At 33.6% G+C, this 23,374-nt stretch overlaps 3 long non-coding RNA genes across 5 annotated transcripts; 2 read left to right on the plus strand and 1 right to left on the minus strand.

Annotated features, from left to right (window-relative positions):
- Nucleotides 1–4,502: 4,502 nt before the first annotated feature.
- On the minus strand, nt 4,503–19,615 carry LOC148617091 (uncharacterized). 3 transcript variants are annotated; one of them, XR_015922394.1, is made up of 4 exons: nt 19,592–19,615; nt 15,150–15,216; nt 9,085–9,130; nt 6,769–7,908 (listed from the first exon to the last, which is right to left on the minus strand). It is a non-coding gene; the product is annotated as an uncharacterized LOC148617091 (long non-coding RNA). The 3 variants fall into 3 exon arrangements; XR_015922395.1 differs by lacking the exons at nt 6,769–7,908; nt 15,150–15,216; nt 19,592–19,615 and adding exons at nt 4,503–4,972; nt 10,910–12,119; XR_015922393.1 differs by lacking the exons at nt 15,150–15,216; nt 19,592–19,615 and adding an exon at nt 10,910–12,119.
- LOC148617092 (uncharacterized) lies at nt 9,479–13,133 on the plus strand. Its single transcript, XR_015922392.1, has 4 exons — nt 9,479–9,607; nt 10,848–10,947; nt 12,113–12,401; nt 13,067–13,133. It is a non-coding gene; the product is annotated as an uncharacterized LOC148617092 (long non-coding RNA).
- LOC148617093 (uncharacterized) lies at nt 18,912–19,967 on the plus strand. The gene is made up of 3 exons (XR_015922391.1): nt 18,912–19,061; nt 19,392–19,442; nt 19,865–19,967. It is a non-coding gene; the product is annotated as an uncharacterized LOC148617093 (long non-coding RNA).
- Nucleotides 19,968–23,374: the final 3,407 nt, after the last annotated feature.

Here is a 23,374-nt window from a genome sequence, read left to right on the forward strand (position 1 = left end):
CCAATCAAACAAGTGCTCATCACCATTGTGGTCTTATACAGTCATTGCGACATCAAAACTATAGCAAGCTGATGTATGTTTCGTTTCAATTGTTTTACAAATGTTGGCAATCGAACGGATTTTGTTAAAGACAATAGTATTAAATATTTAAATGTCATTGAATAAGCAGTGAAGTCAATGTATTCCATGCTTTAAAACATTATTAAAACAAGGAGTACAATTGCAACAGAAAATCTCTTAGGCCAAACAGGACAATTGTAATCATCATCTCCATGCTATTTTTTTTAACATAAAAGCTATCAATCTCACCGAATTTATATATATATTATATTCACTATTCACTACACTGCTCCATCGGATGAAATTAATACAGGGAAGATATGTAAACGTATAGAAAGGTCTGAAAAATTCCCAATGATGTTAGAACTGTCAAATTTGCGATGCAAATTGTTGGTCGTTCCCTCCGTGGGACTCGAACTCGTACCGCTGTGACATCTATGACAACACCGCCTGCACAAAGTTCAGCGCCCTAGACCACTCGGCCAGCTAGGCTATATAAAAATATAGCTTTCGCTGGCCGGGTCATTCCTCCTCGTAGGATTAATCTAGGACTGTAACTTAGTATACGATGTATAGTAGTACGGAATAGTTCATTTAGATGTTATTATGTAGGATAGAGGATCAAATTAATGATGCATGAGTAGAGTCGTCAGATTCTAAGACATTTGTATAATATTGATTTGTTGTGACATGCATCATGAATTTAAATTTTGGGATTTCAAGACATATGAATAGTCAAAATCCTCTGCTTTTGGTTTTAGTTTCAAGGATGAAAGTTTGTAGGTTTGAGGCAATAATGTGCACGGGAGGTGTCTTGCCCCACGTTTTGCGAAAAGTGAACTTTAATTATGTCGACCCGACGAATGTGGAGGCGACATATTGCTATTGTTCTGTTTCTTCTTCTTCTTCTTCTTCTTCTTCTTCTTCTTATTATTATTATTATTATTATTATTATTATTATTATCATTATTATTCCAATGAATTTTGCCCGGAGGTTTTAGAGAGCATCTCTAAAGGGAATAAACCGAAACTTGGTATAGAGGTTGATGGTCTTGAGAAGGGGTGAATCAAAAATGGCTCTTATGTAATTGCTAGAATAATTTAAAATGGTATTGCTTATTGTTAGATAATTGATAGATAATTGCAATTTCAGTGAAAAATCAAACGTCTTTGTTTCACATTTCAAATCTCATGTGCATATCTCTTCCAGGCGTAATTATTGGATTCTTATGCAAGTTTTATTGAAGGTTCCGCCATCCATGTAGATATGCATTAAAGAAGGATAAAATACACTGTATGTTGGTTCAGACCACTATGAACTGTTAAACCAACAAACCCTCATGATACAGTCAGAGAGAAACAGTGGGTTTCTAGGGTTGTTTGTTTGTTTGTTGTTGTTGTTATTTTCAGCTTGTTTTTTTTTCTGTCTATGTTTTTGACTATCTATTTAAGATACACCATACATGTATAAAGTCTATCATTAATTAATGTTTGTTTGTGTGTTTGTTTTTTGTTGGGGTTTAACGTCCGAGCAGCATTATTTCAGCTATATTCAGACGATGAACAAGAAAAGATGATGAAATGAAAAAGGAATGGGACACAAGGACAATGGGGTCGACAAATTTTGATTGCCACTGGAAATAGGGAGAGGTGGGTAGGGTAGGGCAATTTAGCCTCCTGTAGCGGAGCCCTACGGTTCATACTCCGGGAGAATACCACAGTAGGGTTTTTTAACGTGCGAGGAACGTGGCATCTTTCCCAACACGGTGCACCACTATGGTTTGCGATCAGGTTTTCCGTATTATAGCCTGACAACCCCAGCATGTAACACGCCAGGGGTACCCCATTCCACCACCTGGGGCACACATCCCAGTTGCTTTGTGGGCAGAGCGCCCTAGCCCCCGGCTAGGTTTCTGAGCACTATTTAGTCGCCTTTTACGACAAGCTTAGCTCTGCTGCAGGCCTATTCTTTTAAAACCCGGACCTGCACGGGGCCATTAATTAATGAGATATATCTGTATTTTTTCTCTCTGAATCGGTTGTTATATAGTACCGCGTAACGCTATATCTTCTTGTCGGTCCATTTGTTCGTTCGTCAATCTGTCTGTATCGAAACATACTTGTAACAACTACATTCAGTGTCAACGTCCAGTTATGGATTGAGACCAAACTGTTTTTTCACTGTTTGTGGTTTTTGCAATTTTAAATTAAGTTTCAATTCAAATCTATATCTATTTAGCTAATATTAAAAAAAATAATTTAATTTATAGTAAGCTGTTCTTGATCATGAATATCAAATTCGCTTTTTCACATATTATTATTTATTTATTTCACTGTCTGTCATTGTAACGTCCATTTAGTCACATTAACTTGTGTATCAATTGTTCAGATAGAGTTTTGAGTATCTTGTTTTTTGTGTTTTGATTCTATGTAAAAATTACTCAAATCTTGCCTTTGAACTTTCCTTCGACATATCCCTATAAATTTGATGGCCAACCATCAGATATATCTAAGATAAAACCACTTTCTTTAGTTATTAATAACGATATAATGACGATATGTTATCACTATTTTTAATATGTAATTCCTACTCTACAAATATGGACAAAAATACCGAAGCGCTTTGCCAAAAATATGGCCTGAACGTGAACACAGGAAAGAAGGACGTTTTACAAACCCAATGTAGAAAATATATGTTCCGCTGAATCCACATTTATACAACATGAAATTTCAACTGTATAATTAAAAAAAAATCATAAAAAAAGGAAATAATTTAGTCTGATACAAGTCAAGTCATCAGTGCAAAGTAAGTATCTATTTTCCTTTGAATATTCCTTTTAGGGATAGATACTTACATTAAAAACAATTTTCAACCGATAAACGTGTTCCGTCTTAGTTAATTTCATTCATTGGATATGTAGCATGTAACTATGAGGCTGTCTTTGAGAAAACCATGCAAAATCTCATTTTTTGTCCAAAAGTCATTTTTGCATTGACTGAAAATTTGTGTTGGGTTTGGAAGGTATTAAGTTAAGATTCCCAAAAATGCTTATTATTCTTGTCAAACATTGTTTTGTTTATAGTTACAGTCATTTTCAAGTATTTACATATTTTTTTTTATTTTCCACCATTTTTCATCATTAAATTTAGACTAAATTAAGATTGTTAAAAAATGAAAGTGTTAGAATGTTAAATATAAAATAATTTTGAAAAAGTGTAAAAACAAGGCTTCTTGAAGGTAAAGAAACTCAGTTTTATAGTTTATTTTGAAAATTGTCACGCTGCCAAGTTAATGAATATTATTGACTTTTTTTATTTCTCTGATATGGGCATCTTGGAAGTATGTCATATCCGAAGTAACGCTTAAAATTAACTATAGTTACTTTTAAAAGATCAGTGTTGCTTGAAATTACCTATTGATAAAACATCGAGGTGGGATTTTTATATTTTCATAAATTTTTATGCACTTGAAAAATGGGTATTTTTCGTGAAAATTTGAAATTTGTTAAGCAGTTTTCATATGTTATGTTTGTCCTATGCCAATCTTTAAATGTACATTAAACAAGTTAACTAAAAGATTCAAATCAGAGAAACATCGTATATCATTTAAATACAAGTTGGAAAACAATATTTTATTTATAAGCAATACTTGGGACGAGATAACTGTGGTCCGACTTGGTCAATGGGGCAATTAGATGTCCTCATCCTCTACATTTTGTTCCTTGTTTGTTTGTTTGGAAAATGTAAATAATCTACGAAATGATAAAACATACAAGGCCTATATAAGATGACAAACTCGTACCTGAATATCTTTATATCGGAAGGGTCTGTATCTAACTTTGTCACGAACAAATATCGACGTAATTATTGGTGGTAATGCTGGAGTAGTGGAGAGCACTGCTTAACCATTCAAAAATTTAGCTCTGAGCCGAATGCAGACTGTCATTTAGCATGAATTTTAGCAATGCGTATAAGGCGTTGAGAGAACACAACACAACATTTTTTCAGAGTAATCAAGGGAACCAAGGTTATAGCGGTAATCAAAAGAATGTAATCCAGGAACAAAGACCAGACATGGAAAACAGACATACACAACAAAGGACATAAAGTAACTAAAATCATACATACAAAGTAAAAAAGTGAATGAGCAACTTGGACTCCAATAAAAACTGGGAGCATGAACCAGGTGCACCGGTAGGGTAAGCGTCCTTTGCTTTTCTAGAAACACCCACCGAGTTGTTCATAAAAAGTCAAGTCTGGGGCAGACAAACGAGGGAAGGAAAGCTATGACCCGTTGAATAAATCAGTTCTCATGGTGCTGATGGATACACCATAACGATCCACGAGTTCATGATAACGACCATAATGTTGCTATATACGTGTGTGAAGGATAGACCAAAATGGTGTATTGATGAACGCGGGCAGAATCACGGAAACTCGAACGCCAGTAATGGATTCAATAAAGGCAGGTAAGACAAATGTACTGATATAATCATTATTTTATAACAAAAAAAAAGAGAAATCTTATAGCTCAAAACATTTCGATTACTACTGAAAAAAAAGATATATGTACAGTTTGTAGTTGCACATGTACAAAAAATGTTCAATGTATGGTACAATGTACTGAATATGCATGAAATAAGCCTGATACCCAATGTGGTGAATGCTTTGTATTTTGCCTTACAGTACAACCTTATCCCATTTATTTTTGAGATTCAGTGTCCGTGGCTATTTTTTTCTGAATTGGCCACCCAATGGTCAAAAAGGATTAAATATAACCTACGGCAAACATGGAAAAATACCGACTATATAATTTGCATCTGTAAAAGATGTTTTTCCTTTTAGGAGCCAATATTATTTTCAGTAGTATTCGCTGCTGGGTCCTTGCAAAGCTTGTTCCCTGCTTTGGTTTCTTAAAAATAAGACAAAAATTATCAAAAAATATTCATAAAATTACATTGTCTGTAAAATGCTGAATAATTACGGAGTTGCTTATAAAATGTAACAGTGCGTGTATGTTTAGTTTTCTTTTTAGAGTAAACCAGTATTCATATCCAAATGTTTTTTGTTTTGCTTGTTTATTGTGGTATTTTTGTTGTTTTTTTGTTTTGTTTTTTTTTTTCACTTGTTGTAGACAAATTTACAAGCAGATACGTTGGACATATAAATGTCCATATTATTTTTTTGTTGTTGAAATGAATAAAATCCTCAATGATTTTAATTATTTTAAACATGTCATTCTCAAGGAAATGAGTTTGAATTACAAGCATGAAGGAATGCAAGAAGATGATTGAAGCATTTCAGTTCCTCGACTATCATTCTCTTCATCAATAATAAATGTTCATGAGGATTAATAATGGTTATACTTGTACATGTACATACATGTAATGGTGATTCTCAGTATTCATTGAAATTCTGAGTAATATAATTTATTTATTAACGGGCATTGCTTAAAATTTAAAAGATGCAACTAAAAAGAGAGATAGATTTTTTAAACAAACATGTAAAATAATGAGCTTGTCCATTCCTATTGCAGACAAATGAGTCTTCTAAGAGAGTGTCAGAAAGCAGAAAGGGTAGAAACGCTACGAGCCTCCATTTGAAAAAGAACAGAATGGATAAATCCAGACTTTGATGTTGTTGCTGTTGTTGGGGTTTAACGTCCGAGCAGCAATATTTCAGCTATATTCAGACAATGAACATGAAATGGGTGATGAAAGGGGTCACAAGGATAATAGGGTCGACAAATTTTGGTTGCCACTGGAAAAAGGGGGGTGGGTAAGGTAGGGCAATTTAGCCTCCTGTGGCGGAGCGCAAAGGTTCCTACTCCTATCGAATACCACAGCAGGATTCTTTAACGTGCGAGGAACGTGGCATTTTTCCCAACACGGTGCACCACTATGATTTGCGGTCAGGTTTTCCGTATTATAGCCTGATAACCCCAGCATGTAACACGCCAGGGGTACCCCATTCCACCACCTGGGGCACACATCCCAGTTGCTCTGTGGGCAGAGCGCCTAGCCCCCGGCTAGGTTTCTGAGCACTATTTAGTCGCCTTATACGACAAGCTTAGCTCTGCTGCAGGCCTATTCTTTTAACACCCGGACCTGCACGGGGCTTTAGACTTTGAATTCTGAATCTTATGATGGGAATTTTGAAACAAACTATGCAAAACATTACCAATCTTGTTAAAAATACAAATGTACAAAATGTACATGTGTTTGAAATTTATATATTGCATATACACACAAGTTACAGTTCTATATATATGTACATATATGTCTGCAAGCAAGACTGTCAAACAGTATTACATACATATACATGTATATGTATGTCATATGGAATTTAAAAGTGAATCTCTCTTCTCAGAGAGATATTGGCATGATGTTTTTTTTTTTAAGAAGTTAGTACGTTGTCAGTGGGAGACACGCATTGTGCAGCTTGTTCATGTAAATCCAGATCTGCTATATTTCTATAATCCATTCTTAAGAAATTATCTCCCCTTAAGGGATACACATGATTTTGTTCAAGATTCATTGTCGGTTTTATGGATGTACCATATATTAGTGCCTTTATGTGGAAAATATTCTTAATGGTGATGAATGCTTTTGATTTTGTGGTAGATATATACATCTATGCATGATTATTTCTTTTATGTTAAAACATGCAGACAGAATACCTAAATTGGGTATTCAGTGTTTGATCCCACCCCTCCAAAGCTTATGTTTTGCTATAATATGTCAGTACATAGGAGTTACTTATGTTATTAGCATAATGTATAAATTTGCAAAACTTTTTCTAGATTTTTCTTACTTGCAAAGACACTTTAAATGAGGTAAAGGTTCAATGATGAACACCAGAACGATTTTGATTCCTGGAATTTTTGCCTCACCATGCCAACTCTATCATGGTATTCGCAGCCGCAGCCCTGGCTTTTTTATACTGAAAGGGTGCATCATCATGTTTCCATAAAAAAAATAAATTTAAAAGCGTTACTTCGGCAATTAGAAGAAGTTAAAATGTGGCTAAAATAAGGAATTTTTAAAAGTTGGCAAATTTCCAAATTGTAAAACCTATTTATTAATTTTTGGTCGCTGATCATAACAATCTTCCTGTCGTTTTAGAAAAGGCTATTTATACTTTATTCAGTAAATTAAGTTCATTCCTGTCTTAATTTTGCATGTTTTCAGCTGAAAATTGTCATTTTCTTAGTAAATTCTTAGAAAACGAAATGGCAGCCATATCTCGGCATCTTGGATTTTACGGAAAATAAATATTTTGCAGTTTTTCGTTTCACACCGGGTCCTACCCAATGCACTTACAATTATTAGTAATTGCTGAGATCACTTCTTTTCATGGTTTTCTAAGAGACAACCTCTTAAGTTGGTTTCTATTATATTGTTTAATCGAGTAATATAGATAACAGTAGAAAGTTACCGAGGTATCGTGTTTTTATAAGCATCTGTCTGGTTTTGAGGCACGGCTGTACTTAAATGGCTAAACTGTTACAGGACACCACTCCAGTGACATTCCAGTGTAATAGTCAACGAAATCTACATAATCTTCCAGTATTTGCAGTTTTTAACAATAAGTAAATTAACGAAAACATATATCACTGCAGACTGTTATCGTGTTTTTAAAAGTTTCGCATCACCTTCTCAATCCAGTGTATAATTTGGTACAATATCGAATTCCTAAACAAATATTGTCGATCTGTAACTTCGAAAGCACTGACTGTCTCATCACCTTGGAATGCAGAATTGACTCCTATTTGCTAGAGTGTTCTTCCATTTAAGACACTATCACATATTTTACAAGAAGCAACTTTGACTGCAGACATTTGACAGCCTGCAAAAAAGTAGCATGCTTTTTTTCAATAGCCGACAATACTAATTTATTGTCAACTTTCTTTTCATCTTAGACAGCATCCCTTCAGCACCTGCGTATGAAGTTTTCAAATCACAACTCATGCTTCTTACAATTCGGCTTTTGGAACAGGGTTATGTTGCCACAAGATTGAAGTCATCACTATAGAAGTTTTATAGTAGTCAACATGAACTCGTGAATCGTTACGGCGAATCCATCTGCACCATGAAAACCGATTTGTTTAACGTGTCATAGTTTTCCTTTCCTCTTTCGTCTACCCCTTTTTTTATTTTATAGAGCAGTCGGTGGGTGTTTCCAGAAAAGCAGTGGACGCATACTCTACGCATACTCATTCTTTTGATTTCCGCCAGAATCTTGGTTCCATTGTTTAGTCTTTTGAAAATGAAATATTTTGAATTTTCTTGCTGACACTAGGCAACCAACAATTTTTCTTTAATAGATTTACCACAGTATCAGGGATTCACTATTTGTTATTGCCAACATCAAAAGATTAATGTTACCATATATTAAATTGTACTTACCGTACCGTTACACCTGGGCCAGATAAAGATACTCTATGTTTTTCGTTTATTCCTTTATTATTGTGTCTATTTATTAGTGCCCGTGCAGGTCCGGGTGTCAAAAGAATAGGCCTGCAGCAGCGCTAAGCTTGTCGTAAAAGGCGACTAAATAGTGCTCAGAAACCTAGCCGGGGGCTAGGGCGCTCTGCCCATAGAGCAACTGGGATGTGTGCCCCAGGTGGTGGAATGGGGTACCCCTGGCGTGTTACATGCTGGGGTTGTCAGGCTATAATACGGAAAACCTGACCGCAAACCATAGTGTTGCACCGTGTTGGGAATGTTGCCACGTTCTTCGCACGTTAAAGAACCCTACTGTGGTATTCTCCCGGAGTAGGAACCACAGGGCTCCACCACAGGAGGCTAAATTGCCCGACCCTACCCACCTCTCCCTATTTCCAGTGGCAATCAAAATTTGTCGACCCCATTGCCCTTGTGTCCCATCCCTTTATCGTTTCATTATTTCATGTTCATTTTATCATCAATTTCATGTTCATCGTCTGAATATAGCTGAAATATTGCTGCCCAGACGTTAAACCCCAACAAACAAACAAACAAACAAACTGTTGGGAAGACTTACATTTCGCTGTGATTGGAACTGGTGTCATTATCATTTTGTTGATTTTCTTCAAGATTTTTATGAAAAGAAAGAGTACATCTTATTAAACATTAAAAATGTATCGCAACCTGCAACTGAGTGTAGAAATCATAAACCTGACTACGATGAAATTTTATGTTAGTTCTATTATGTCATAACACAGATGGTAGTGTAATTAAAAACTTGTAATGACGAAAACGTGTTTGAACTTTTGTTAGTCATTAGACCCATCTTTGTGGCTCCTTGTACATCACTGTTGCACCTAAGAGTCAAATTAGGACATGAAATCAATCTGAATGTGATACATTCGTGAAATATGAGCTTTATATCCGTCAAACAAAAATTTCTGTAACAAATATGAAACATTTAAACGTCTGCAATGTAAAAGCTGAACGTATTCTTGACTAAGACATTTATCTGAAAGTAACCGTGCACTAAAAAGAAAATCCGTTTACAAGGGAAAAACATGTGTATTGTCATTAAGTTTCACGTCTTAAAAATCGACGTAAGTAATACATTATTTATTTATTTTATTTAATTTTCAACTTCGAAGGTTTAAAAATGATACAACGATAACAAAACAGAATATGACATTGAGTATAATCAGACTTTTATTTGTTTTACTTAATTAGATCCTCGTTGTACTTCTACATCATTCATTATATGATATATTGAGGAAACGTAGAAATACTCTGTGTACTAGTTTTTGAATTGTATTTTTTTCAGTTGATTGCCAATTATCAATACCATAATCATATTTCCTGGTTTTTCTTCCATCACGTTCGTTACCGTTTAAACATTCCCCATTGCAACTTAAAGCAAAAGCACAGAAAACAAATATATAAAAAGTACAGTCCTTAACAAAACACAGTCTAGACGTCAATAGAAATGTCTGTCGCTTGGATATGATAGAAGAAATGTATGTCAAAACACAAATAATTTGGACGCTGGTACTATGCTAAAATCATACTATTGAAAGCAAGGTCAAATTGGAAACCGACAAATAATAAAAAGAACTCAAAGGATGGTCTCGATTTTAAAGTGTATTTTTCAGTCTGTAAATGTACTAGATATAATAGTAAAAAAGTTAAAATTTCAGTTCTCACGGTAAATAATTTTGTAAATTAGTTTGAAATGTTGTTTTTTTAAGTACTTCCGCCGACGCTTTGCCAACATACCCCGGAAATTTCATAACTGTAGTGGCAATATTGGTAAACCAGGCTATTTTATCAGTTTATCAAGTTAAATACGGCGCTTTGTCGTAGAAGAACGTACGTTATACATTATTTATTTATTTATTTTATTTAATTTTCAACTTCGAATGTTTAACAATGATACAACGATAACAAAACAGAATATGACATTGAGTATAATCAGACTTTTATTTGTTTTACTTAATTAGGTCCTCGTTGTACTTCTTTAAATTCATTTTTGGTATTTATTTTCGGTACTTGTTTATCTGTCCTTTCTAACCCACGGGTATATCGGCGTATTGAAAATGGTGAGATCTATTTAACCTATTCTTGACAGTCTGGATTTTCAATTGTTCTTTTCAAATGTATTGAACCAGGGCGTCCTCAAGTTCTTATATACAATATAGAGAATATCGGTTAAACTGTTAGCACTATACTCGCACAAGTTTTTTAACAGGTATGTTGAGGTTTATGCAAAAAGAATGCAATAAAAATATTTTAAAATGATCCTTATTAAATTTATAAAAAAAAAATATTCTAACCACATTTTAGGTGATAGTGAACCCAAATAAATAATTGGACGAAAACAGCATGATTTCAATCCAAAGACATACCTTCCTACTGATATGTTACTTTCTTTACCAAGTCCTCAGTAAGTATTTATTATCAACGAAAGTCTGTTCAATACAAAAAGAATAATTTAATCCTGGAATATCAATAATAATGTTTAATATTAAATACGACCATTAGTGGTGGCAAGATGCATGCCCTCCTGGCACCTAATTACCAGAACCAGATGTTTCGCAAAACCTCTTTTAATTGTGATCTTACATCAACATCATACTGTCACGTGTGACTTATTATGATAACTGACAAGGAATATGCAAAACGTTCACATACCATATAGTAAACATGGAACATACTCTTTTACTTCACATGTTAATATCATTTCAGAAAGATCGCATGAAATTTGTCTTATACTTTTTTCGAGTTATAGTTATTCGCGTTATTTGTTTATATATATTGCAAGTCTAGTGTATTTACAAATGTTTTCCCATTCTGAGCCGGTGATAAAAAAGGCAAGTGACTTTTTCCCCACTTAGCATATCATTGAGAATTTCCCCGCCTTCATCATTTTTAAAGATTTCAACACAATTCACAACAAAGAGGAATCTACCATAGCCTATTCTTGATGTAAACTATTTCTTCACCCTCCATGCTGAGTGAAAGTCTTTAAGTAAATCTAGACATTTTTTTGTTTTCGTTTTCTATTTCAAATCAAAACTTATATATACATAGTGCTACCAAACATTGAGGTGAAGACAATACAGCAATCAAAATGTATATATACTGCTACCAAACATTGAGATGAAGACAAAACAGTATTGTAATTGATGGAATCATTGTTATAATCAAAAGCTTAACCGGACATAAATCAAATATAGTATTTTACATTAAACAAATGGATTATCATACTTCCACGTCGAGGGGGTTAAATGGCAGTACAGACACTACATGCTCTACTGAAATACCGAGATTAAAGAAACCCAGTATTTCAAACTTCCGTAAGATAGACAATCCTTATTTGCCACAACATTCAGGATTTAGATTTATATTTTCTTAATATTTGTGCATAACGTTATAAAAAAGATATTTGCAAAATCGTTAATAACAAAAGGAACTCGAAAACTATTTATTAAACGTAGGATGATCTAGACTGACACTTTTACCCCTTTACTAATAAAAAATAGCGATTCCATAATGATTAAATGCTTTGCAATATTTTGTCATGATTACATATTGTCATTTTCATGGAGCTGTTGAAACAAACCATACAACTATGTATGCAGCTATAGCTACCAATGTCACCTTGAAGTGTAATATAGAACCAAATGTTATTGCGAATACTTACCGATGGCGACGGGAAGATAACAGTCCTTTAATAAGCGGTAAACGAGTTGGTAATGTCAATCACTACATCATGAGAAATCAAAACAACACGATTTTGTCTTTATTTATTACAAATGTGAAAAAAAACGGACTTTGGGACATACATATGTGACTGGCAGACACATTCGGGTATTAAACAGCAGAAAATTGAACTAGGTATGTGAAAAAAAACAAGGTTAAGTTGATGTTTTTTTTTTTACATTTTAATCTTCTTATTTTAGATACCTAGCTCTTTCAGCTATATTGCAACAAAAAAGCGGTGACACAACCATTCTGAGATGGTTTGGTATGTGTACTGCTTATATGCAAATTAAAATAATGATTTACTTGTACTTGAAGAGTGTGTTTGTGGAAAACGCAGGGCTGGGGGTGGACCATGCCAAATTTTGTTTTCAAATAATTGTCTTTCATTTTGGATCACAAGCTAATGCAGATGTTTCCTCGAAATTGATGTTGTTTTGTACTTTATGGAAATGGTAAGAATACAATAAATTACATAGAAAGCATTTTACATTTCCCTTCATAATTTTGTAAATCTGTTCTAGAACTTTGACAGTTTGTTCTGAGTCATCCGCTTTTGATATAGAAAAATCACTGATATTCCTTGAGCCATAATTAGCTAAACAATACATAGGTGCAAACAAATTGGTTTGATAAATTTTACAATTAATGCCAAATTCTTAGGATCTGCGAGAGAAATTAGTCGTAAGTCATAATGTCATAATAGATTAAAGTATTATGACATCATAACTTACGATTGATTTTACAAGTACGACTTTGTGTGAAAAGGACTTTTGGACAGTCTCTTAAATGTATTTTAGTATTAAAGGAAGCAACAAGTTTATATCCAATACACGTGGTCCGGAGTATAGAGAGTTCTAGCCAAACAGGTAAGTTAAACAGCTGTTGTGAAAAATCAATAGGTTTCATTGGTAAAATTTAAAGATCGGGTTATCTTTCACGAATTACATTCACGCGTAGCGGAAAGTGAAAATTCCAAGAATCTCTCTAACTAGTAAAATATAACATGCTCTTTGTTTTTTAATGAGTAGATACCTCTTCCGTAAAAACATACATTATATTGTTCGCTCCTCAAAGAGTGTCGTCATTTCTGGATACAATGTATATAGTGACGTCTATATTTGTCTTGCCTTTGTTTTGTATATATCTATGACGCTGCCACTTTTAACGCTTTATAATTTAAGAGAACGAGTTAAGTATACCACTCGTCTTGACACTTTTAAAAAGAAATGAAAATTGCTATCGACCGAAGATTCATTCCTCCTATATGCATTCCCAAAATTGATTTTATCTTTTGAGGTTGCAATATTGCCATTGATGCCTCGGAATGAAACAATTCAACAACACAAATAAAATTGATACAATATAATTGAAATTTCTTTAAACATATTTATTTAATTTGTTAATTTTCTTTTTACATCTATACAAATAACCATAAAAAAATATTTTAAGCAATAAGTTAGTGTTGTGACCTGATTTTACAAGAATTTACCAAATTTTATATGGGAATGCTCAGTTGTACCATTATTAATCTACCTTGGCTGATTTTGTTTGGATTTTCCAGATGTCCGAAATCAAACTGTACTTGAAGTAAGCAACGGTATGATATTTTAACATGTGTATTTGGGAAAAAATGCATAGAAAGGTCTCTCTTAATTATAAATATTAAAACAACCTTTAGTTTTTAATACTGATCGACATAGATTCACACAAATCCGTAAAAGTACAGATTAAATTGCGATTCTGAAAGCAAAAAGGCGTTGGACAGGTGCAAAAATGTTCAGTGACCTATGTCTGTTTATGCACCTTAAACTTATGAAGAAGTGATGAAGCAATAACAGTTTTTGAATGTAATGGAAATACACAAATCGTATACGTCTAATGATTTTGGAACAACAATTAATATTGTCTAACATTTAAAAATGTTTCTCTTTGATCTGTTCAATGTGGCCTGTTTTAGCGTCAGTTATTTAATTAAATTTATATGTTTTAGGTTTGTTTTTAAGGGTAAGCATTCATTTTGTCGGAATCGGTGCTGGTTTTCTGGTCATAGTTTGTATCGGCTGCAGTGTAGTTACCTACAGAAATCGTAAATCACGTAAAGTTGATATTCAAGAGATGAACCGAAAGGTTGAAGTACATTTACGGGCGAAATTATCTCTTTATTTCCTGAAAGTTGATGTTTGACACACAGCAAACTTTTACTTGCTGGTCAAAAGTTTTAAACCTAAAGTTTAATAGCCTATATTTTTAACATGTAGAAACTACGCATTTAAGTCATACTCATTACTCTAGAAAGCTGACTTTTCTTTAATCTCACACCATGAAGTAAATTATCCATTCCACCTGACCAATGTAAATCAATGTAATATTTTGATATTAATTATGAATTTTTTCATCTTTTTATCATAATTCTTAAAATTTGGGTAGGTCTTCGTTTGAGAAAAATTTGAGAAAATGATCATTTTTTCCAAAATTTATTGTATTTTTGCAAATCTTGAGTAATTAATTACGTTCGACTTGTCATTACTCTACAAGAACTAACTAAATCTATAATACGGTAAAGTTGTCGTATATGTACTACCTTAAGTCCTTAACAAAAATGTAGATTGGTAGCATTTTATTGTCATGTTAAGAAATTCATTCCACATTTGGGTGAAAACATTCCTGAGTGAACGTTGTCCTTTGAAATTTATGCATGAAGGAAAATAACTTTCCTAGGACATAATACATAAAATACATAAAAAAAATGTATGATTTAAGTCAAAGAGTAGCGATGTATCTTCTTTTTTATGAGATTTTTGATTTAACATTTGTAATATATGACTTATATCCATATTTGTTTTCTCTTTATCTGTTGCAAATGTAGTATAGTAGCAGTACCTTATCCTTTTTTTCCATCCATTTGTCCTTCCATTAAAATGTATGTCCTTTCGTACCACCCTTGAACCTGTACCTCCAAATAAAATATGAAGAATGTTTATGATTTTTGTTCATATGTGAAGGCCTAGGTCTATGTTGAAACTTATTAAATTATCTTTTATATGTATTTGTAATATGTTAAGGAGTAATCAAGGAAACCAAGGTTATAGCGGTAATCAACAGAATGTAATTCAGGGACAAAGACCCGACATGGAAACAGACATACACAACAAACAACATAAAGTAACTAAAATCATACATACGAAGTAACAAAAGCATCTCAAAACCCCACCGATCTGACAAGAAAATATCGCTCAATGATGCTTTCTGTATTTGAAAGGACCATTATTTCATCTCTGTACAATAGGATTTGCTCAGAAACTGTTTGATAGATTCCTACAAAATGAGGTTTTTGGCAGAGTTATCTGCCCTTAAAATGTTCACTTGTATTGTATTTCAGTGGAATTGTAATTCAATGGTTCAGCATGATATTGAAAACCTTGTCTGTTTTCCTTTATTTTGATGATCCAAATACAACATCAAAATAATGGGTGCTTTCATACCATGTTTCACCTACTGTATGATTCTCACAGTAACCGACACTTAAAACATTTAATAAATAAGAGACATCAAAGTCGTTAACAGTACGTTCTCATTCCGGTGAATGATTCCAAAACAAATAGTGTCTACTTCAATCTGAAAGCCCGGAATGTTTCCCTAAAGTGGAATAATAAATTCAGGATTTGTCTTTCTTTCATCATTTCGTTATCACCTATCTTACAAACAAAAAACATTTTTCTACCGTCGTATGACAACATGCATCACACTTCAATTTACTTTATGATATTTCAATTTTAAATTTAAGAAACTATGGAGTCAAACTACATAGAATTACTGAACGTCGGATGATCTACAGTAAAGCTTGCATTTTACTCTATTACTCACCCTGTAAATATTATGTATGAGAATAAATTCGTTTGATCCCTTTAGATATAGATGTGTAGTACTTGGTAAAAATTCTTCAGAAGATGTTTTCAAAATGTTGGAAGTTTTTATCGACAACATATTTGTCAAGTGTGATGGACGCGTTAATCAACAAACTGTCGGCATTCCAATGAAAACAAAGTATGCTCCTCTAGTCGCTGACATATTCCTTCATTCTCATGAGGCTGACTTTATATCTGATCTAATCGAAATGAAAGAACATCGTGTAGCCAGATCCTTCGATCTCAGTTTCCGTTATATAGATGACGTATTATCGTTAAACAATCCTAGTTTCAGGGATTTTATACATCTCATCTATCCCAAACAAGTTGAGATAAAAAATACTGTAGACAGTGTGAAGTCAGCCTCACATCTTTATCTACACCTCGACATCGATGGATAAGGAAAACTTTTGACCAAACTAGACGACAAGCGCAACGACATTTCATTTCGTATTGTCAACTTTCCTTTCTACCGTGGCAACATCCCTTTTGCACCTGAGTAAGAAGTTTTTCATATCACGACTCATACGTTATGTCAGAGGTTGCTGTAACTATGCAGGACCGCGCTAAACTTCTTACAATTAGGCTTTTGTAACATGGCTATGTTGCTACAAGATTGACGTCATCACTACAGAAGTTTTATAGTCGTCGTCCTGATCTTGCAAATTGTTACAGTGTATCGACACCATGAGAACCGATTTTTTCTTCGTGTCATAGTGAAACGATCTGTTTAGCGTTTTTTGTTTGTTTGTTTTTGTTTGTTTTGTTGTTGTTATTTTGTTTGTTTGTTTTATTTTGTTTTATGCCTATTAGGTTTTAGTGCATTTCAGTTAATATCAATTCATGCTGTTCTTCAACAAAAGTTTACGAAAGAAATGTCAATATATCTTATTTCATGGGTTTTCCCTTTCGGAAAATATTACATTTTGCTGCGATTGGAGCTGGTTTCATTATCGTTTTGTCGGTTGGTTTCAGGATTATAATAGAGGTTCCTTATACTTTGTGAACAAAATTCAAATCATCTTCCAAATATACAGAGGAAGATATTTTGAAATACAGGAATTTTTTATTGACGGTATGTTTGTCCAGTGTAAGGGCCGCGTTTAATACAAACGGACGGTCCGCTGCTTTCTAACATATTTTGTTCACTCTTATGAGGCTGATCTGATCCGAAAGATAAAATATCGTTTAGCTAGATCTTTAAATCTCAGTTTCCGCTATATAGATGACGTTTTATCGTTAAACAATCCTAATTTCGGGGAATTGATTCATTGCATCTACCCCAAACAACTTGAGAGAAAGGATACTTCAGACACTGTGAAGTCTGCCTTACATTTTGAGACCGATGATACAGGATAACTACTGATCAAATTCTACTACAGACGTGATGCCATTTCATTCAGCACTGGCAACTTTCCTTTCATCTGTTGCAACATCCATTCAACACCTGCGTATGGAGTTTTCATGTAACAAACCCGAAGTCAAGGGAAACAAAATTCTAGCAGAAATCAAAAGAATGCAATCCAGGGACACAGATCCGACATGGATAACAGGCAAACACTACAAAGAACAAGAAGTAACTAAAATTATACATACAAAGCAACAAAAGTAAATGAGCTACTCGAACTCAATGAAAATTGAGAGCATAGACCAGACGCACCGGTAGAGTATGCAACCTCTGTTTTTCTAGAAACACCTGTCGAGTTGCTCATAAAAAGTCAAGTCCGGGGTAGATAAAATTGGAAAGGAAAACTATAATTACTATCTACTATACAATGGCACTACAATTGTAAGCGGCATAGAGATCGCTTCCTATAAATATCTGATCAGGAAAAACCAGAATAATACAACATTGCATCTTTTGATTTTCAATTTAACGGATTTTGGAACAAACGTTTGTGACTGGTACAAGTATGGAAGGGTTAAATGTCAAAGTTTTCTTTCTATTCTCGTTTTTTTTATTGTGTTTACGTTTTTTTATTGAATAAAATGTAATGACTGGTCAAGTGACAACAAGTACATGATCTTGTTTGTACCAGATTCACACACTCAATAAATGATTCTGACCCAGCACTAACATATTGCTACTTTTACCGTGTATAACTTTTGTGTATGTCGTATTTGGTATAAATCTCTCGGAAACAGAAATAAAATTCACAATGACATTGAAGTTTACACAAATGTGAAAGATGACCCTGTAGTTCAGACTTTAAAAAATTATCCCCAAAACAAGCATTAAGGTATGCTTCACATTTGTACGTAAAGGAATTCTTATGTATAAAACTGCAGCGCTCTTTTTATACAGGAAAAGTGAACTGAACTAATTTGAACCTGCAGATTGCAACTCCTATTTAATGCCATACACAGTCACAGTAAATTTTATTATTGTTGAATAAACAAATATTTGTTATTTTATTTATTTTTCTTATTAAATATAGTTCATAAGAATAGTTTCAATAATTATAGGTTTCAAAATGGCCCAGATTTGTACACATTCATTGATATCGTCCAGCGTTATCCTAGCCACGGCGAGTAATATAATTTTTCGTTAAAAACAAAATAATGAGTGTGCAGTTCATGTTACATACAACATCTGCATATTGTGAATTCCTTTCCTTTTTATATTCAGTATGGGTTATATTTCATTATGTAAAGATGATACCAATAGCAACGAAATATACTTCAATATATGTTTGTTAAAACTGAGTATAGTATTTTAATCTAACCGTCACAACTTCATAGCTACTTGTGTGATATTTCAGTACTATCGTAAATAACATATATATATCCAATTACAGCATTATTTTCGAGATGTTCATCAATTGTATGTTTTACTTTGGTGGGGAGAATTCAGACCGAAAGAATGATAATGCGTCAAATCAAACGCGTACGTAAAGTGTTTTGATCTAAAATACATGATTTTATATACCATGTACTGTTTAAATTCATAGAGATGAGAATCAAGGCTTATATGAAAGGGCAGTCAAATTGTAAAGTACCATTCAACCATTCACTCAATTCATTATTTCAGCAGTCATTGTGACATTTTTTTTAATCATCATGTATCAATATCGATAAGCCTTGTTTTGAGGAAATAGTTATGAAAAATGTCTTTGTCTAGTTGTATTTGCACATAAAATAGCAAAATATTTTAAGAACATTTAAAACTTTACTACGATCATGGTAATTTCGTTTTTCATTTTCTTTTTCTTTTTAGTTTTGATGTTCACAGATGGAAGAAATCAAATTAAACTTGTTAAAGACAATGGTATGAATTATTTTAAATATGAATTAAGGATTGAAGTCAAGGTATACAATATCTGAAACATTATATATAATTAAACTGATTAAATCGCATTACTTAATCATGACGACCAAATAAAAGAATGAAATGAAAGGTAAGTAAAGTCTACTCACGTTTATCTATTGCAAAATATCCTCAAATTTGTGCCAACTTCAAATTAATAAAATACATGTTTTGATAGGAGTTTGTTTTTAATAATAAAGGCGTGTTCGTCAGCAAATGTCAATGTTTAGTCACAAACAAAATAAACTTATTAAAGGCAATTGATCTTACCGATTTACTCTTGTTCTCCTGTTTCACAGTGGTTCACCACCTTCATAAACGTTTTAGTGCATTCTAGTTGATGTCAATTCACGCTAATCTTCAATATGTTTATATTGTAACAGGTATGGCGAGTGGTCCGTTTGATAAGATGGCTCTCGGTTTTGAATATTACGTTTCTGTGTATACTTTAGGTATATGGATGTAGAACAAACCAATTAAAGTGAACTAAGAATTTATTACAATAAATGGGTTTTCTATTCAGCAGGATATATAACAGACGATATTGATCCCTAGTGATAGCAGTTTCTGTGTCTTTAATCAAGTGTACGCCTTGTGTGACTTGTTAAGTTGCCTAGTCCAATTGTAATTCTAATAGCTTTCAGCACCGTTACTAGAAGTCACCAACGTAAGGTAGTAATTCCTATATATAGTTCCTGTTCCACATGAAACGATCCTTGTAAATGTGAACCATGCATCCTTAGTCCCATCTTACTTCTTATCCTCCATACATAATGCTTGTAATTCACTCATTTCAAAGTCTGGTTCCCATTACATTACTTAGGTGTTGGCGGAAAATATCGTATGATATTGGAAAACGCAATAAACGTCAAACCACAGCATCGGTGTGGTGGGCAATTGAATTAATGATGGTTTCTTGCATTATTAAGTCCTTCCCATGGCTGTTATATTTCAAATAATGTTGACAGCAATGCAAGCCAAATGCAATCTGCCATCTTCGGCGAGTTTGCTCCATTTTTATACCTTCGAAATTATTCATACGCTGCCTCACGATAATGATTACATATAACCAAAAAAAAGGAACCTGGTTCATGATATGTTATTTCATAACTGTGTAAAGATCCATGTGGTTCTCGTCCATGAACTCGTTCTTTTGCTATAAAACTCAAATTAATTGGCTAGCGTTTCCATTGACGCTGTTGTGAAATACGTCATTACAAATGGTCTATGGTCCCAAACATCTATAGGTTTGAAATATTGGAATAAATATCAAAACTACTATCATGCTAGGAGTAAACATTTACATTAAACAATATCAAGATCAAGATATTACTCAAACCTAGCTTGAAAACTTATGAAATGCCATCCCCCAAAACAGGGAAGTGAAAGTAAACGTAAAGATGTCGTCATAACATTGAAGACGGTGTCAACCTACTTGGTCAAAAATATACTATAATCAATATGATCAGAAAACGTGACCGATTACACTACAAGGCGTTAAACAACAAAACTAATATTGCTATTCAAAATTACAAAAGGCAACGTAATAAGGTCTCCAACATGATGAAATACGTTAAGGAATAATTTTTCTTAAGCGTAGGTGACGTGCTTACTGCCAGTTCTAGCCCAAAGACATTCTAGGGTTTAGTTAATAAGATCAGGAAAGGCTCGGGATCATTTACCCATATACCAGCACTTCACGATTCAACTAGAAACGAACATGTCGTTGATGACCAATACAAATATGACCGCCTTAACCTATATTTTTGTTCGATTTCTACAAATAAAGATACAAATCGATCAACTCTAGAATTTGCATCTGAAACTGACCAATCACTAAACCACATTATAGTTAGTAGAAAAGACGTGCTAAAAGTCTTGAAGTTGGTTAATACGTCAAGACATAACTGTATTAGTCACCATATGCTCAAGTACATCGCTGATAATATATCGGTCCCGTTACATATACTCTTTAATAAATCATTATCGACAGGGGTGTTTCTGGAGTTTTGGAAGCTTGTCTCAGTTATGCCTAGCTTTAAAAACGGGGGAGAAGTCTCTGCCTTCTAATTATCGACCGATTGCGTTATTAAGCTGCGTCGGAAAGGTTTTTGAGAGAATAGTATGTAAGTACCTTTACAACTATCTAATTGCAAACTCATTGTTATATGAATTTCAGTCAGATTTTATGGCTGGGCACTACACAGTCCATCAACTGACTGAGATTTATTATGAGATATGTGAAGCTCTAAAAAAGAGATGTAATACTTGTGTAGTGTGCTCTGATATTTCGAAGGCATTTGATAATGTATTGCATAAGATGTTAATAGTAAAGCTTAGATCATATGGAATTAACCATAACGTACTTTGTTGGCTTCATATCTATTTATGTAAAGGATGACATAAAGTCTTTGTTAACAATTCTGTGTCATCTGAGTCTTTTATCAACGCGGGAGTTCCGCAAGGTTCTGTTCTTGGTCCCTTACTATTTTTGATCTTTATAAATGATATATCTAATGGTTTGAATAGTTTTACTAGATTATTTGCTGACGATAACTCACTAGGCTGTTTCTCTCAGAATCATTTAACAATAGAGCATACCATTAACTCTGACCTTGATAAACTACAAAAATGGTCTGCAGACTGGAGGGTAGACTTTAATCCTGTCAAAACCAAGGCTGTATATTTTTCAAACCAAGAAATACAACAACCAATCAATATTAAATTTAATGATGAACGAGTAGAGATGTTTGATACTCACAAGCATTTAGGAGTAGTATTGTCTTGGGATTGTAAGTGGTCAACCCATATTGATTATATATGTCTGAATGCAACAAGAAAGTTAGGTGTTCTGCGAAAGCTCAAGTTCACTCTGAACAGATCAAATTTGAATAAGATATATCATACTTATATTTTACCATAACTGGAATATTCTTGTGAACTGTGGGATGGATGTTCTGCAAAATGTGCAAATAGATTTGATAAAATACAAAATGAAGCTGCCAGAATTGTAACCGGTCTTCCAAGATATGCCAGTATTGAATATTTATATTTTGAAACTGGTTGAAAGACATTAGCAGATCGTCTATTCCATAAAGTACACAATGGTAAGCTACCAGGATATCGAAAAGACTGTTTAACACCTATTGTAGGCACAACCAATCAATATAATTTGAGAAATGAGGCTAACTATGTTTATCCTCAAACTCGTATTGAGACAGGTGCCAACCATAGATAATTTCAAACAATTACTGAGAAATCAGAACCTCGTGTTCAAACCACCTTCATATTATTATAATGGAATTCGAAAGCTTAATATTTTGCATACAAGACTACGTCACATGAGTAGCACACTCAAAGCTGATTTGTTCAGAGAGGGTTTGGTGCCTGACCAGAAATGCACCTGTGGCTGGCCTATTGAGGATAGTATGCATTTCTTTCTAGAAAGTCCTTTGTATGTAGAACAACGCAGATTATACATAGACAATCTTCCGGATACTGGTGAAGATCGGGTGACAATGATTTTATTTGGCAACGCAGTACTTGATAACACCAGCAATGATGACAACTTTAAAACAATACAACATTCTATTCAGCACTCAGTTCGATTTTGTTTAGACTGATAAAAAATACCTTTGGCATCTTTCTTGTTTTTATCACTTATTAACGTTTTACACCAATTTTGATTTTTTTTCCTTTTTGTGATTTTGATCTACTGTCGTAAAAACTTAAATTATCAATTTCTGTACACTATACTTGTCGTTATTTGTTCAATAATTTATCGTGTGTTATATTCCATGTATGGAGAAGACCATGTGAGTTGGAATAACTCGTGTCTAATCCAAATTGTCTATTTGCAAATAAAATATGTTTAAACTAAACTAAACTATAAT

Source organism: Perna viridis, chromosome 5 (genome assembly GCF_037379345.1).
Source record: "Perna viridis isolate PV_CMFRI_1.1 ecotype Kerala chromosome 5, ASM3737934v1, whole genome shotgun sequence".
NCBI classification, from domain to species: Eukaryota; Metazoa; Mollusca; class Bivalvia; order Mytilida; family Mytilidae; genus Perna; species Perna viridis.